This window comes from Schistocerca serialis, chromosome 6, assembly GCF_023864345.2.
Source record: "Schistocerca serialis cubense isolate TAMUIC-IGC-003099 chromosome 6, iqSchSeri2.2, whole genome shotgun sequence".
Taxonomy (NCBI): domain Eukaryota; kingdom Metazoa; phylum Arthropoda; class Insecta; order Orthoptera; family Acrididae; genus Schistocerca; species Schistocerca serialis.
Window position 1 is genome coordinate 137,825,569 of NC_064643.1, and position 15,317 is coordinate 137,840,885.

General features: G+C 45.7%; 1 non-coding gene across 1 annotated transcript; it reads right to left on the reverse strand.

Annotated features, from left to right (window-relative positions):
* Positions 1–713: 713 nt before the first annotated feature.
* On the reverse strand, positions 714–788 carry Trnat-ugu (transfer RNA threonine (anticodon UGU)). Its single transcript has one exon. It is a non-coding gene; the product is annotated as a tRNA-Thr (tRNA).
* Between the last annotated feature and the right edge of the window lie 14,529 nt (positions 789–15,317).

Sequence of the window (15,317 nt, forward strand, 5' to 3'; positions counted from 1 at the left end):
ATGCACGTCCGCATGTATCCCGTGCCACCCAACGTGCTCTAGAAGGTGTAAGTCAACTACCCTGGCCAGCAAGATCTCCGGATCTGTCCCCCATTGAGCATGTTTGGGACTGGATGAAGCGTCGTCTCACGCGGTCTGCACGTCCATCACGAACGCTGGTCCAACTGAGGCGCCAGGTGGAAATGGCATGGCAAGCCGTTCCACAGGACTACATCCAGCATCTCTATGATCGTCTCCATGGGAGAATAGCAGCCTGCATTGCTGCGAAAGGTGGATATACACTGTACTAGTGCCGACATTGTGCATGCTCTGTTGCCTGTGTCTATGTGCCTGTGGTTCTGTCAGTGTGATCATGTGATGTATCTGACCCCAGGAATGTGTCAATAAAGTTTCCCCTTCCTGGGACAATGAATTCACGGTGTTCTTATTTCAATTTCCAGGAGTGTAGATGTTTGCCCATCATACTCATTACTAGTGACAGATTAATCTACCAAGTCCCGTACGAGTTCGGGCATAGCGTGTGCGTTCGCACAAGAAGGTGAAAGGCCGGGAACCCATATTTTTTAACTATATATGGCGGTAGTATCTGTTCCCGAAAGAACAGTTACCGTGGATGACCATGCAGCTTTGCTAGAAATGAAATGATAATTAAATGGACACCCTAGCTGCAACCAGGCGTTGATGTACTTCATTGGGGACATGTTGAAAATGTGTGCCCCGACCGGGACTCGAACCCGGGATCTCCTGCTTACATGGCAGACGCTCTATCCATCTGAGCCACCGTGGGCACAGAGGATAGTGCGACTGCAGGGACTTATTAGTTAACTATATTAGTTAAATATGGCTTCCCGGCCATTGACCTTCTTGTGCGAACGCACACGCTATGCCCGAACTCGTACGGGACTTGGTAGAGTAATCTGCCACGAGCAATGAGTATGAAGGGCAAACATCTATTAGGCGTACTACGAATGTAGTGTTGTGGACATGTTGGGAATGTGGATCTCACGGGGAGCGTGCAAAGGATAGGTCCCTGCAGACGCACTATCCTCTGTACCCGCGGTGGCTCAGATGGATAGAGCGTCTGCCATGTAAGCAGGAGATCCCGGGTTCGAGCCCCGATCGCGGCACACATTTTCAACATGTCCCCAATGAAGTGTATCAACGCCTGCTTGCAGCTAGGGTGTCTATTTAATTATCATTTCATTTCTAGCAAAGCTGCATGGTCATCCACGGTAACTGTTCTTTCGGGAACAGATACTACCGTCATATATAGATGCGTTAATGTTTACGCACCGTCCGGCACCACCAAACGTCGTACCAGCCCAGGTTCTACCTCACTGACATTGCCCCCCTTTTTCTAGGACGGTGTGAACACAGCGTCTTCGCGGGCACTTTTAATTGCATACTTCATCCCAAGGACCAAATCCTGCACTACACGTCTTGTGTGGACCTGAATATGATGATTCACGATCTTCAGTTGTGCGACACGTGGGAAAAGATACACGGCGACAGCTCTGGACACACCCATCTTACCAGTCATTCGGAGAGCCGATATATGTGTCACAAGGTCTTACACAGGAAGTGATGGCTGCCGAACGATGGCCTTTGGCCTTCTCTGATCACCGTAGCTACATCTGCACTATGAATCTGCACCGTCAACAAGTCTGGCATAGTAACTGCCTTTGGAAGATGAATGTAACACACCTCCAGGACACGGACTCCCGTCGCCAATTCGCTGCAACGTGGGCCAACTGTGAACGACGAGTCCAGCTACCACTCGACTGACTTTGGCGTGGTAGCTCCACTGCGCCAGACCGGCAGTTCGCAAGGCACTTAAGCAGTTCAGCAAGGACACGGCTGCGTGGCACCAGCAAAATCAGGACTCATCCGATCAGGCTACTGTTTTCCAGTCGTCTACGATCCAATCGATATGGCCAGGAGCTCAGGAGAGGTGCTGCAGGCCACGTCATACACCAAGGCAGACGAAGCATTTCGCAGAACTTAGGATCGAGCCTAACTTGAATGGCAGGTGAAGTGATACGGCTGTAAGATTAGAGCTGGTTCGGCTATCTCGGAAGACAGACATGTTTCCTGCTTTGGTCTGTATTGGTTAAGAATTTAGCAATTTCTGATTTTTGGTCAGTTAATTGAGAATTATTTTATAGTAATTACGCAAAGCCGCAGTTCATTACTTTGTTTCTTCTGTGTGAAAGTGGGAAGAATGGAAATTATTGATGATTCATAAAGTGGACTACAGCTGTGCAGTTTCTAGTATTCTGCTAGTAAAAAGCAAGTGGCATCCCGTTTACAGATCCCAGTTCAAATTTTAACTGTTTATACAATATCAGTTCCTCGTTAACAGTTTATCACAGCCTCAAGGTAACAGATTCAAGACTTACATGCTGTTTTCTGCGGAGGGGACAACAATTATAGAAGACTGCTGGTTGGTGAACATTACTCAAAACTTTCGCATTCCACTCATGGTGGTGAAAGCCACTAGGCATCTCGCGTGCATTGCAGTCTTAGTATAAACGAGATCAATGACACGTCATCTGTGGTAAGACAGAGGAGGTATGAAGGAGGGAAATTTTCGAAGGAAATTCCTCTCACCATATCTCTTTCTCTCCTTCTCTATCACTTGCCGTACTATCGAGACAATGTCGGTTCCGTTCGGCTACTCTTTCAAGTACTTTGCTGTGTCTGGCAGAATTACACTGTCGTCGCAAACCTCAAAGTTTTTATTTCTTCGCCCTGAACGTTAATTCCTACTTCAAATTTTTCTTTGGTTTCCTCTACAGCTTGTTCGATGTGCAGACTGAATAGCATCGGATGTAGGCTATAACCCTGTCTCACTCCTTTCTTAACCACTGCTTCTCTTTCACGCTCCTCGACTCTTGTAACTGCTGCCTGGTTTCCGTACAAGTTGTAAATACCGTTTCCCTCTCCATGTTTTACCCCTCCTAATTTCAGAATTTCTAAGTATTCCAGTCAAAATTTTCAGCAGCTTTCTCTAAGTCTACAAATTCTACAAACGTATGTTCGCTTTTCCTTAACCTATCTTATTAGTATTGCCTCGCGTGTTCCTGTATCCAAACTGATCTTCCCTGAGATCGGCTTCTACCACTTTCTCGATTCTTCTGTAAAGAATTCGACTTGGTATTTTGAAACTATGATGGTTAGGTAATATTTACACCAGTCAGCGCCTGATTTCTTTGGAGGTGAATTTATTACATTCTTCTTGAAGTCTGAGACTAAAACCCTCAGACTTCAAGGCTCTTCATCTTCCTTTCAGTTATCTTCAGCCAACTCATTTTTATAAGGGCTTGAAGTGATTGTGACAGTCTTTCCTCTTTTACTCCAAATTTGTCTTTCATTGACACTTTTCTTAGGCAAAGGTTTTACATCCTTTGGGCTTTCGTGGAATCCGCCTGTTGGATACTCAGAGGGACATACTTGAGTGGTCGCATGCTGATGGGAACCTTCTCTTCGAGGAGGCTTATTATGTTAAACGCTTGTTCTCTAGCCATAGTGGTAGGTTATGGCTTTCTAAGACTAATATTAGGATGCATTTCACTAAAGCACATTACCCAGACTTTGTCTGTCATTTCAGACACTTTGTTGAGGCGGAGTGTATTTTATTATGTCCTGCCAACTGGAATGCAAATCGGCGTAGATGATTCATTGCAATTTCATAAAATCGGTTTTCCATTTCATAAATGTAATTGAGGATTTTTTTCTCTCTCTCTTCCTGAACACTGCCCTTCAGTCCGCCACCCTTCCATAACCTTCTTTCTGACAACTGCGCTCTGTTTTTCCATGTAACTCTTCGTTTTAGCGTGTGATGGTTCAAATGGTTCAAATGGCTCTGAGCACTATGGGACTCAACTGCTGAGGTCATTAGTCCCCTAGAACTTAGGACTAGTTAAACCTAACTAACCTAAGGACATCACAAACACCCATGCCCGAGGCAGGATTCGAACCTGCGACCGTAGCGGTCTTGCGGTTCCAGACTGCAGCGCCTTTAACCGCACGGCCACTTCGGCCGGCCGCGTGTGATGTGGAATATTGAATTGTACTGCTGCTGCTGAAAGGGCATGTTATTATTATTTGCTGCTTAAGCTGCTTTTGGGATCGCAAAAGGGTCCCATGTCTGCTGCTCTGTTTTCCGGATCTATTTTCTTGGCATTTTGAAGCTCTTGCAAACCCTTGAACAACAGCGAAATAACGGATTTTAGTATTATATATAAAAGGATTTATAATGTTTAGTTTCAATTGCTGTACTGTGCATAAAATATGGAATTAGCTAATGCTTACTGGGATGAACAGCTTGAAAATGAACTGTGGGGAACAGTGGCCATCCGCCGGGAAAAGTGTCCGCCTTGGCCACTTTGCCGACGTGTAGTGTGGCCAGTTTTACCTGTCGGACGCCAAGTCAGTGTCAGTGATCCACACACGAAACAATACTACCGAAGAAAACGACAGTGACTTACATTTGTAAGCCAAAAGGCATTGTGTGAACTGTGATATCGCAAAAACCTATTGCTCTAAATAAAAGGGAAGTAACTAAGGGAATAAGAATGATTTATATCAACCAATCGAAAAACCTAAGCGTTTTCACGGAAAGATAACGGAGCAAGCTTTCTTTGACAACGTCATTGACAGTACTAATAGTGTCGAGCACACCTAGTTTGCCCACTTATCGGTAGGAAGCAGCACTGACGAAAACAACAAATAAGGAGTGGGCACTGTTCCCAACCCGACCAATTGGCTCTTCTTTCCACTACACCCTGTCTCCTTTTATACTGGTAGGTCCGCCTCTCGTGACATCTGGTGGTCAATTCCGCATGCAATGGGGTATCCTAATACTTTTGATCAGATAGTGCACGTTCAATTGCCTGCTATGTCGGTAAACAGGCTACGTATCTACCAAGTTCTTCAGTAATGAAATGGTGATGAAATTCATTGTTACCTCACTTCTGTACTCTCCACTACAAGGAAATCAGTTGTTGATGATTACTGTAGTAGGGATTCGATTAATAATTTTGGAGAATATTTCTCTTTCCTAAGCGACTGTGGTTCGTTCGCGTCCAAAATCTTTGCACTGTAGTACGAGAATGTAGATTCTGTACGGTAATATCAAATTTATGGGCTGTTCGATTGAGATTATAGCAATGACAGCGCTTCTGCGTTACGCTCTTGGCTATTGATGTTCATGATTGAACCATTCATTATCCACATCTGACAATTATATTTCACATTGTGATATAAAACAGCCTTGACGCAGTGGATACACCGGTTCCCGTGAGATCATCGAAGTTAAGCGCTGTTGGGCGTGGCCGGCACTTGGATGGGTGACCATCCAGCCGCCATGGGCTGTTGCCGTTTTCGGGGTGCACTCAGCCTCGTGATGCCAATTGAGGAGCTCCGCGACCGAATAATAGCGGCTTCGGTCAAGAATACCACCATAACAACCGGGAGAGCGGTGTGCTGTCCCCACGCCCCTCCCATCCGCATCCTCATCTGAGGATGACACGGCGGTCGGATGGTCCAGTAGGTCCCTTGTGGCCTGAAGACGGAGTGATATAAAACAAATACTGGCCGCCCTGTTGATACTGATAGAGAAAAAATTCACCTAATTAAAGACTTACCAATTGTGAAGGGATAGTGCGGCCGAACTGAAGTAACAAATGTTTCCTGAGATACGGACAAGGAAAGCAATTGGACTTTCTGCCAGCCATTACCGTTTACTATTGGGTCTACTTATGTAAGATCTATTTGTTTTTCTCACATTCCGTTAATACAAACGTTATCTTTGTGACTTCAACTGCTTTTAGTTTTATACACTACTGGCCATTAAAATTGCTACACCAAGAAGATAACGTGCTACAGACGCGAAATTTAACCGACAGGAAGAAGATGCTGTGATATGCAAATGATTAGCTTTTTAGAGCATTCACACAAGGTTAGCGCCGGTGGTGACACCTAAAACGTGCTCACATGAGGAAAGTTTCCAACCGATTTCTCATACAGAAACAGCAGTTGACCGGTGTTGCCTGGAGAATCGTTGTTGTGACGCATCGTGTAAGGAGGAGAAATGCGTACTATCACGTTTCCGGCTTTGATAAAGGTCGGATTGTAGCCTATCGCGATTGTGGTTTATCGTATCGCGACATTGCTGCTCGCGTTGGTCGAGATACAATGACTGTTAGCAAACTATGGAATTGGTGGGTTCAGGAGGGTAATACGGAGCGCCGTGCTGGATCCCAACTGCCTCGTATCACTAGCAGTCGAGATGACAGGCATCTTATCCGCATGGCTGTAACGGATCGTGCAGTCACGTCTCGATCCCTTAGTCAACAGATGGGGACGTTTGCAAGACAACAACCATCTGCACGAACAGTTCGACGACGTTTGCAGCAGCATGGACTATCAGCTCGGAGGCCGTGGCTGGGGTTACCCTTGACGCTGCATCACAAACAGGAGCGCCTGCGATGGTGTACTCAACGACGAACCTGGGTGCACGAATAGCAAAACGTCATTTTTTCGGATGAATCCAGGTTCTGTTTTCAGTATCATGATGGTCGCATCCGTGTTTGGCGACATCGCGGCGAACGCACATTGGAAGCGTGTAGTCATCGCCATACTGGCGTATCACCCGGCATGATGGTATGGGGTGCCATTTGTTACACGTCTCGGTCACCTCTTGTTCGCATTGGCGGCACTTTGAACAGTGGACGTTACATTTCAGATGTGTTACGACCCGTAGCTCTACCCTTCATTCGATCCCTGCGAAACCCTACATTTCAGCAGGATAATGCACGACCGCATGTTGCAGGTTCTGTACGGGCCTCTCTGGATACAGAAAATGTTCGACTGCTGCCCTGGCCAACAAATTTTCCAGATCTCTCACCAATTTAAAACGTCTGGTCAATGGTGGCCGAGCAACTGGCTCGTCACAATACGCAAGTCACTACTCTTCATGATCTGTGGTATTGTGTTGAACCTGCACGGGCAGCTGTACCTGTGCACGCCATCCAAGCTCTGTTTGACTCAATGCCCAGGCGTATCAGGGCCGTTATTACGGCCAGAGGTAACTGTTCTGGCTACTGATTTCTCGGGATCTATGCACCCAAATTGCGTGAAAATGTAATGACATGTCAGTTCTAGTATAATACACTCCTGGAAATGGAAAAAAGAACACATTGACACCGGTGTGTCAGACCCACCATACTTGCTCCGGACACTGCGAGAGGGCTGTACAAGCAATGATCACACGCACGGCACAGCGGACACACCAGGAACCGCGGTGTTGGCCGTCGAATGGCGCTAGCTGCGCAGCATTTGTGCACCGCCGCCGTCAGTGTCGGCTAGTTTGCCGTGGCATACGGAGCTCCATCGCAGTCTTTAACACTGGTAGCATGCCGCGACAGCGTGGACGTGAACCGTATGTGCAGTTGACGGGCTTTGAGCGAGGTCGTATAGTGGGCATGCGGGAGGCCGGGTGGACGTACCGCCGAATTGCTCAACACGTGGGGCGTGAGGTCTCCACAGTACATCGATGTTGTCGCCAGTGGTCGGCGGAAGGTGCACGTGCCCGTCGACCTGGGACCGGACCGCAGCGACGCACGGATGCACGCCAAGACCGTAGGATCCTACGCAGTGCCGTAGGGGACCGCACTGCCACTTCCCAGCAAATTAGGGACACTGTTGCTCCTGGGGTATCGGCGAGGACCATTCGCAACCGTCTCCATGAAGCTGGGCTACGGTTCCGCACACCGTTAGGCCGTCTTCCGCTCACGCCCCAACATCGTGCAGCCCGCCTCCAGTGGTGTCGCGACAGGCGTGAATGGAGGGTCGAATGGAGACGTGTCGTCTTCAGCGATGAGAGTCGCTTCTGCCTTGGTGCCAATGATGGTCGTATGCGTGTTTGGCGCCGTGCAGGTGAGCGCCACAATCAGGACTGCATACGACCGAGGCACACAGGGCCAACACCCGGCATCATGGTGTGGGGAGCGATCTCCTGCACTGGCCGTACACCACTGGTGATCGTCGAGGGGACACTGAATAGTGCACGGTACATCCAAACCGTCATCGAACCCATCGTTCTACCATTCCTAGACCGGCAAGAGAACTTGCTGTTCCAACAGGTCAATGCACGTCCGCATGTATCCCGTGCCACCCAACGTGCTCTAGAAGGTGTAAGTCAACTACCCTGGCCAGCAAGATCTCCGGATCTGTCCCCCATTGAGCATGTTTGGGACTGGATGAAGCGTCGTCTCACGCGGTCTGCACGTACAGCACGAACGCTGGTCCAACTGAGGCGCCAGGTGGAAATGGCATGGCAAGCCGTTCCACAGGACTACATCCAGCATCTCTACGATCGTCTCCATGGGAGAATAGCAGCCTGCATTGCTGCGAAAGGTGGATATACACTGTACTAGTGCCGACATTGTGCATGCTCTGTTGCCTGTGTCTATGTGCCTGTGGTTCTGTCAGTGTGATCATGTGATGTATCTGACCCCAGGAATGTGTCAATAAAGTTTCCCCTTCCTGGGACAATGAATTCACGGTGTTCTTATTTCAATTTCCAGGAGTGTATTTTTGTCCAATGAATACCCGTTTATCATCTGCATTTCTTCTTGGTGTAGCAGTTTTAATGGCCAGTAGTGTATTTCTAGCCTGTGGGCCACGAGCAGGCAGTGTATGAAAATAAGACAGGTGTGGGCTTTCTCGTTATAGTCTGCTTCACACCTGCAGTTCGAATTTAGTACTGCATTTTGCTTGTTGTGAGTATAACCCATCCTCAGAATTTTATGAGAAGGCTACTAGATGCGATTTCTAAAGCTGTCTTTCATTCTGAATTTGATGTCCTTCCTGTTACGCCTCACATCGGAGTTGTTTCGGCATCTTCTTTACACTCTCGCGGAGACCATAAAACACACAGCATATCACAAGATCATCTAGCTTTTCAGCATCTCACACAGTACTGTTTGATGGAAACTGCACACTGATGTTCAGCACTCATGGAGAGAATGGGCGAATATCTTGCAAGTTTTGCTATAAAATCTCGCCAGTGAATGTCAGCTTGACATTTGTACGAAACAAGGTCAAATGCAGAGCTCGCATTGCCGTGCGTGGTGATCGCAAACCCTATCAAGAACCATGTCCAGTCTTTTGTAATGTCCAGGAGACCATTATAAATTGCAGTGACTTCAATGTTTGATACAGTTCCCCACACTCGTTTAATGAACAAAATAAGAGCACATGGACTATCAGACCAATTGTGTGATTCGATTGAAGAGTTCCTAGGCAACAGAACGCAGCATGTCATTCTCAATGGAGAGAAGTCTTTCGAAGTAAGAGTGATTTCAGGTGTGCCGCAGGGGAGTGTCATAGGACCGTTGCTATTCACAATATACATAAATGACCTTGTGGATAACATCGGAAGTTCACTGAGGCTTTTTGCGTATGATACTGTAGTATATCGAGAGGTTTAACAATGGAAAACTGTACTGAAATGCAGGAGGATCTGAAGCGAATTGACGCATGGTGCAGGGAATGGCAATTGAATCTCAGTGTATACAAGTGTAATGTGCTACGAACACATAGAAAGAAAGATCGTTTATCACTTAGCTACAATATAGCAGGTCAGCAACTGGAAGCAGTTAATTCCATAAATTATCTGGGAGTAGGCATTAGGAGTGATTTAAAATGGAATGACCACATAAAATTAATCGTCGGTAAAGCAGATGCCAGACTGGGATTCATTGGAAGAATCCTAAGGAAATGCAATCCGAAAACAAAGGAAGTAGGTTACAGTAAACTTGTTCGCCCACTGCTTAAATACTGCTCACAGGTGTGGGATCCGTGCCAGATAGGGCTTATAGAAGAGATAGAGAAAATCCACCAGAGAGCAGCGCGCCTCGTTACAGGATCATTTACCAATCGTGAAAGCGTTACGGAGATGGTAGATAAACTTTAGTGGAAGACTCTGCAAGAGAGACCCTCAGTAGCTCGGCAGGGGCTTTTGTTGAAGTTTCGAGAACATACCTTCACCTAGGAGTCAAAAATAGCTCTGAGCACTATGCGACTTAACTTCTGAGGTCATCAGTCGCCTAGAACTTAGAACTAATTAAACCTAACTAACCTAAGGACATCACACACATCCATGCCCGAGGCAGGATTCGAACCTGCGACCGTAGCGGTTGCTCGGCTCCGGACTGTAACGCCTAGAACCTAACGGCCACTCCGGCCGGCCACCTAGGAGTCAACCAGTATATTGCTCCCTCCTACATATATCTCGCGAAGAGACCAAGAGGATAGAATCAGAGAGATTAGAGCCCATACAGAGGCATACCGACAATCTTTCTTTCGACGAACGATACGAGACTGGAATAGAAGGCAGAACCGATAGAGGTACTCAAAGTATGGATGTAGATGCAGATGCAGATGTAATTACTGTCTTTGAGTGTGTCATTTGTGCTCGTCTCATTGCGTATTTCTTTGAGTTACCTCCTACACTATACTGTGGCAGTTCCTTCTATGCATGGTCGAAGTTTCATTGAGATATGTTGCTTGACAGTGACACGTAATGTTAAAGTTCCTTTCGTTTTTAACTTTTACATACCAGTCAACACGACCACCGATATCCCGGCAAACAGAACAGCGTCGCGATGGCACATCTGTTGCTTGCACCCGTAGTGAAATTCTTTGGAAAAGTCGTTATGGAGGAAGATGTCTCCGTTTACACAGCTGTCCTAAGGCTTACGTGCCCTCGTCTATCAGCATGGACTGACCGACAGAGTAGTGAATGTGAGCGCCGTAAAAGAGCCACTTGTCAGGCGAGGCAGCTGACGTCGCTGCGACAGCCGGCCAGCAGCAGCCACTGACAGATGGTCCGGCGCACAGAGCAGTCACCCCACGAAGAAAGTTGGCCCCGGGTAGAGAAGGACTAGCCAGCTTGTCTTCTGCGCTTCCAGTGAAGTCCCAGAGAGACCACTTAGGCTGGCATTACGCGACGATCCCGCACAAACATTGAAACATCTCTAAAGAGAGCGGTGGCTCGTGAGTATACATACTGGGTGTTCACAAAGTTTTAGACTGTGATAAATTGCAGAGTGCGAAATTAATAGCTTGTGCTGTACAACAATTATGCTTATTAGTAATATTATACAACTATAGCCACCACCAATATGAGAACTGTCCAGAAAGTAATGCACCGCATCTTTTTCTCATCCGAAAACAATGCTACGAATGCGAAACTTTACGTATGTGTTATTTGAAGGCTCCTGAGAGAGCGCGCCAAGTTTCCGTCACTTCCGGTAGATAGCCTAGCTCCAGGACAGTTTCGAATGGTTCAAATGGCTCTGAGCACTATGGGACTTAACTTCTGAGGTCATCAGTCCCCTAGAACTTAGAACTACTTAAATCTAACTAACCTAAGGACATCACACACATCCATGCCCGAGGCAGGATTCAAACCTGCGACCGTAGTGGTTGCGCGGTTCCAGACTGTAGCGCCTAGAACCGCTCGGCCACCCCGGCCGGCGACAGAAGTACAGTTTGTCGCTGAACATGGAGGGTGGGGTCATCATAAGTCGGTTCGGTGGAGCTCCACGGTTTGCAGCGGTCGGGGAGACCATCCACGGTTAGCATTTAAAATAGACTGAACAGTTCACGAAAGCCAATTCCTGCACTGTAAACGACCAACTCTCAACACGAACTGCCGTTTGTAAAAATGATTAAATTCGAGTAGTCTGTACTATCTACCAACATGGTCATTTGACTAGACTACAAAAAATGGTTCAAATGGCTCTAAGCACTATTGGACTTACAAGGGAACCTCCCCATCGCACCCCCCTCAGATTTAATTACAAGTTGGCACAGTGGATAGGCCTTGAAAAACTGAACACAGATCAATCGAGAAACAGGAAGAAGCTGTGTGGAACTATGAAAAAAATAAGCAAAATATACAAACTGAGTAGTCCATGCACAAGATAGGCAGCATCTAGGGCACTGTAAACTCCGCAGCGCCGTGGTGCCGTGGTTAGCGTGAGCAGCTGCGAAACGAAAACTCTTTGGTTCAAGCCTACCTCGAGTGAAAAATTTTTTATTTTCAGACTATTATCAAAGTTAAGACACTCAAACATAATCAACTTCGCTCTCCAAAATTCCAGGACATATTCAGATTTGCTTGGACACATGCAGGATTTGACGGTCTACACACGGAAATATTTGAAAATGTTAAAAACATATGTTTTGACAGAGCACAGGGAAAAATGTGCGACTGTGAAACTGTTGCAGTCATTTGTTGCAGTTCATGTGACAAACTCTTATGTTTTCATCACTTTTTTGGGAGTGATTATCACATCCACAAGAAAACCTAAATCGGCAAGGTAGAAGAATCTTTTTACCCATTCGCCAAGTGTACAAGTTAGATGGGTCGACAACATATTCCTGTCAGGTGACGCACATGCCGTCAACAGTGTCGTATAGAATACATCAGACGTGTTGTCCTGTGGAGGAATCGGTTGACGTATGACCTTGCGAGCAAATGTTTTCGGTGCCCATTGGAGAGGCACGTCATTTCGTCTACTAATCGCACGGTTTTGCGGTGCGGTGGCAAAATACAGACACTAAACTTATTACAGTGAACAGAGACGTCAATGAACGAACGGACGGATCATAACTTTGCGAGAATAAAGAAAGTAAAACTTTCACTCAATGGAAGACTTGAACCAAGGACCTCTCTCTCCGGAGCTACTCACGCTAACCACGGGACGACGGCGCTCCTGAGTTCACAACATCCTTAATGTTGCTTATGTTGCGCATGGACTACTCAGTTCGTATATTTTGCTTATTTTTTTCGTAGTTCCACACAACTTCTTCCTGTTTTCTCGATTGATCTGTGTCCAGTTTTTCAAGACCTATCCACTGTGCCAACTTATAACAAAATCTGAGGGGGGTGCGATGGGGAGGTTCCCTTGTTAGCATCTGAGGTCATCAGTCCCCTAGACTTAGAACTACTTAAACCTAACTAATCTAAGGACATCACACACATACATGCCAGAGGCAGGATTCGAACCTGCGACCGTAGCAGCAGCGCGGTTCTGGACTGAAGCGCCTAGAACCGCTCGGTCACAGCGGCCGGCGACTAGACTACAGGTGAGGCGCTGAAAACCATAAGGGCCAAAAGCACACCGCCGTCGATCCCACATTTAAGTGAATATCAGAAAAGCCGGTGAGACAGATTTTTGTGGATCTTCATACATACGAACAATGTGGGCCTACAGCATCGGTAAACCTGACTCACCCCAAGATCAACAGATGTCAAAAGCATGAACAAGTGCTACAATCTCACAATCGACGATGACGTGCTTTATTACGCCCTTACGGTTCTCAGTGACTCAAAGGAATTACTGTACGATAAAATACAAAACTTAATATACTATAACTAATTCAAAAACCCGACATCAGATCTAATTTTACTATGTAGTGAGTGAATTGGTGCATCTGACGAGAGTGATATTGCCTAGCTAGGCAAAGGGAATACAAATCTGCCGCAGTGTGCCACCACCTGCTGACATTGACGTAAGCATGTAGTTTGAGCGGTAAGGGCTAGCTGGTGCAAGCCATAAATCGTGCACGTTATTCATCTAATCGGTATTTATTTAGCCCGTAAGGCAATAACTTCACGCCAGTTGCGCATGAGCAAAGCTTAAAACGTGCACAGCTGAAGATGTGTTCAGTCTATAGTAGCAGCAATGCAGTGTAACGCAGTAGATTTAGTGCCGTGTATTTCATATTCTCGCATATGTGTTACATTTAACAGCGCTTAAAGAAAAATAACCAATAAATCTGCAAGGTGTCAAAAGTTAGGGTGTCCACGTGCTCTTGTGCGCTTACAGAGCAGCTGTAACTGTCTATAGAATCGTTTCATAATGCATTTGACCAATTTTATCTAGTTCTTGTCTCATTTTCTGCACCGCTTGCCCGTGGTGTACTTCTTCAAACTCGACCAGAAGGGCTGAGCAGTGGCACTGATATCAGTTTAGTAGTTATTTTATCAGTAGATACATGCGAGCACTATGTGTTCTGCATTAAAATTTTTGTATATTATGTAATTCAGTTACTTATCCTGTGCAATTCGCATCCATATTTATGGTTCAAATGGCTCTGAGCACTATGGGACTAAACATTTGAGGTCATCAGTCCCCTGGAACTTAGAACTACTTAAACCTAACTAACCTAAGGACGCCACACACATCCATACTCGAGGCAGGATTCGAACCTGCGACCGTAGCAGCCGCACGGTTCCGGACTCAAGCGCCTAGATTAGATTAGATTAGATTAGTACTTGTTCCATAGATCATGAATACGACACATCGTAATGATGTGGAACGTGTCGGGTTAATAAAAGATGTCTCTACAAGATATTACATTAGACAAAATATTACATGACACTCAATATTTTTAATTTTTTTAATTTTTTTGTGGGCTTGGGAAATTACCCACTCACTATATCCAAAAATTCATCTAATGAGTAGAAGGAGTTGCCATGAAGAAATTCTTTTAATTTCCTTTTTAGTGCTATATGGCTATCTGTCAGACTTTTGATGCTATTAGGTAAGTGACCAAAGACTTTTGTGGCAGCATAATTTACCCCCTTCTGAGCCAAAGTTAGACTTAACCTTCAGTAGTGAAGATCATCCTTTCTGCTAGTGTTGTAGCCATGTACACTGCTATTACTTTTGATTCGTTCGGATTGTTAATAACAAATTTCATAAGTGAATATATATATTGTGAGGCTACAGTGAAGATTTCTAGCTCTTTAAATAAGTGTCTGCAGAATGATCTTGGATGAGCTCCAGCAATTATTCTGATTACACGCTTTTGTGCAATGAAAACATTTTTACTCAATGATGAGTTACCCCAGAATATGATGCTATACGAAAGCAGAGAATGAAAATAGGTGTGGTAAGCTAATTTACTAAGATGTATATCACCAAAATTTGCAAATGATCCTAATAGCATAAGTAGCTGAACTCAAACGTTTCAGTAGATCCTCAGTGTGTTTTTTCCAGTTCAACCCCTCATCAATGCATACACCTAGTAATTTTGGATATTCTACCTTAGCTACCGATTTCTGATCGAAGTCTATATTTATTAATGGAGTCATTCCATTTACTGTGTGGAACTATATATACTGTGTTTGATCAATGTTTAATGAGAGCCCATTTGCAGAGAAACACTTAATGATTTTCTGAAAAACATCGTTTAAAATTTCACCAGTTAATTCTTGTCTGTCGGGTGTGATA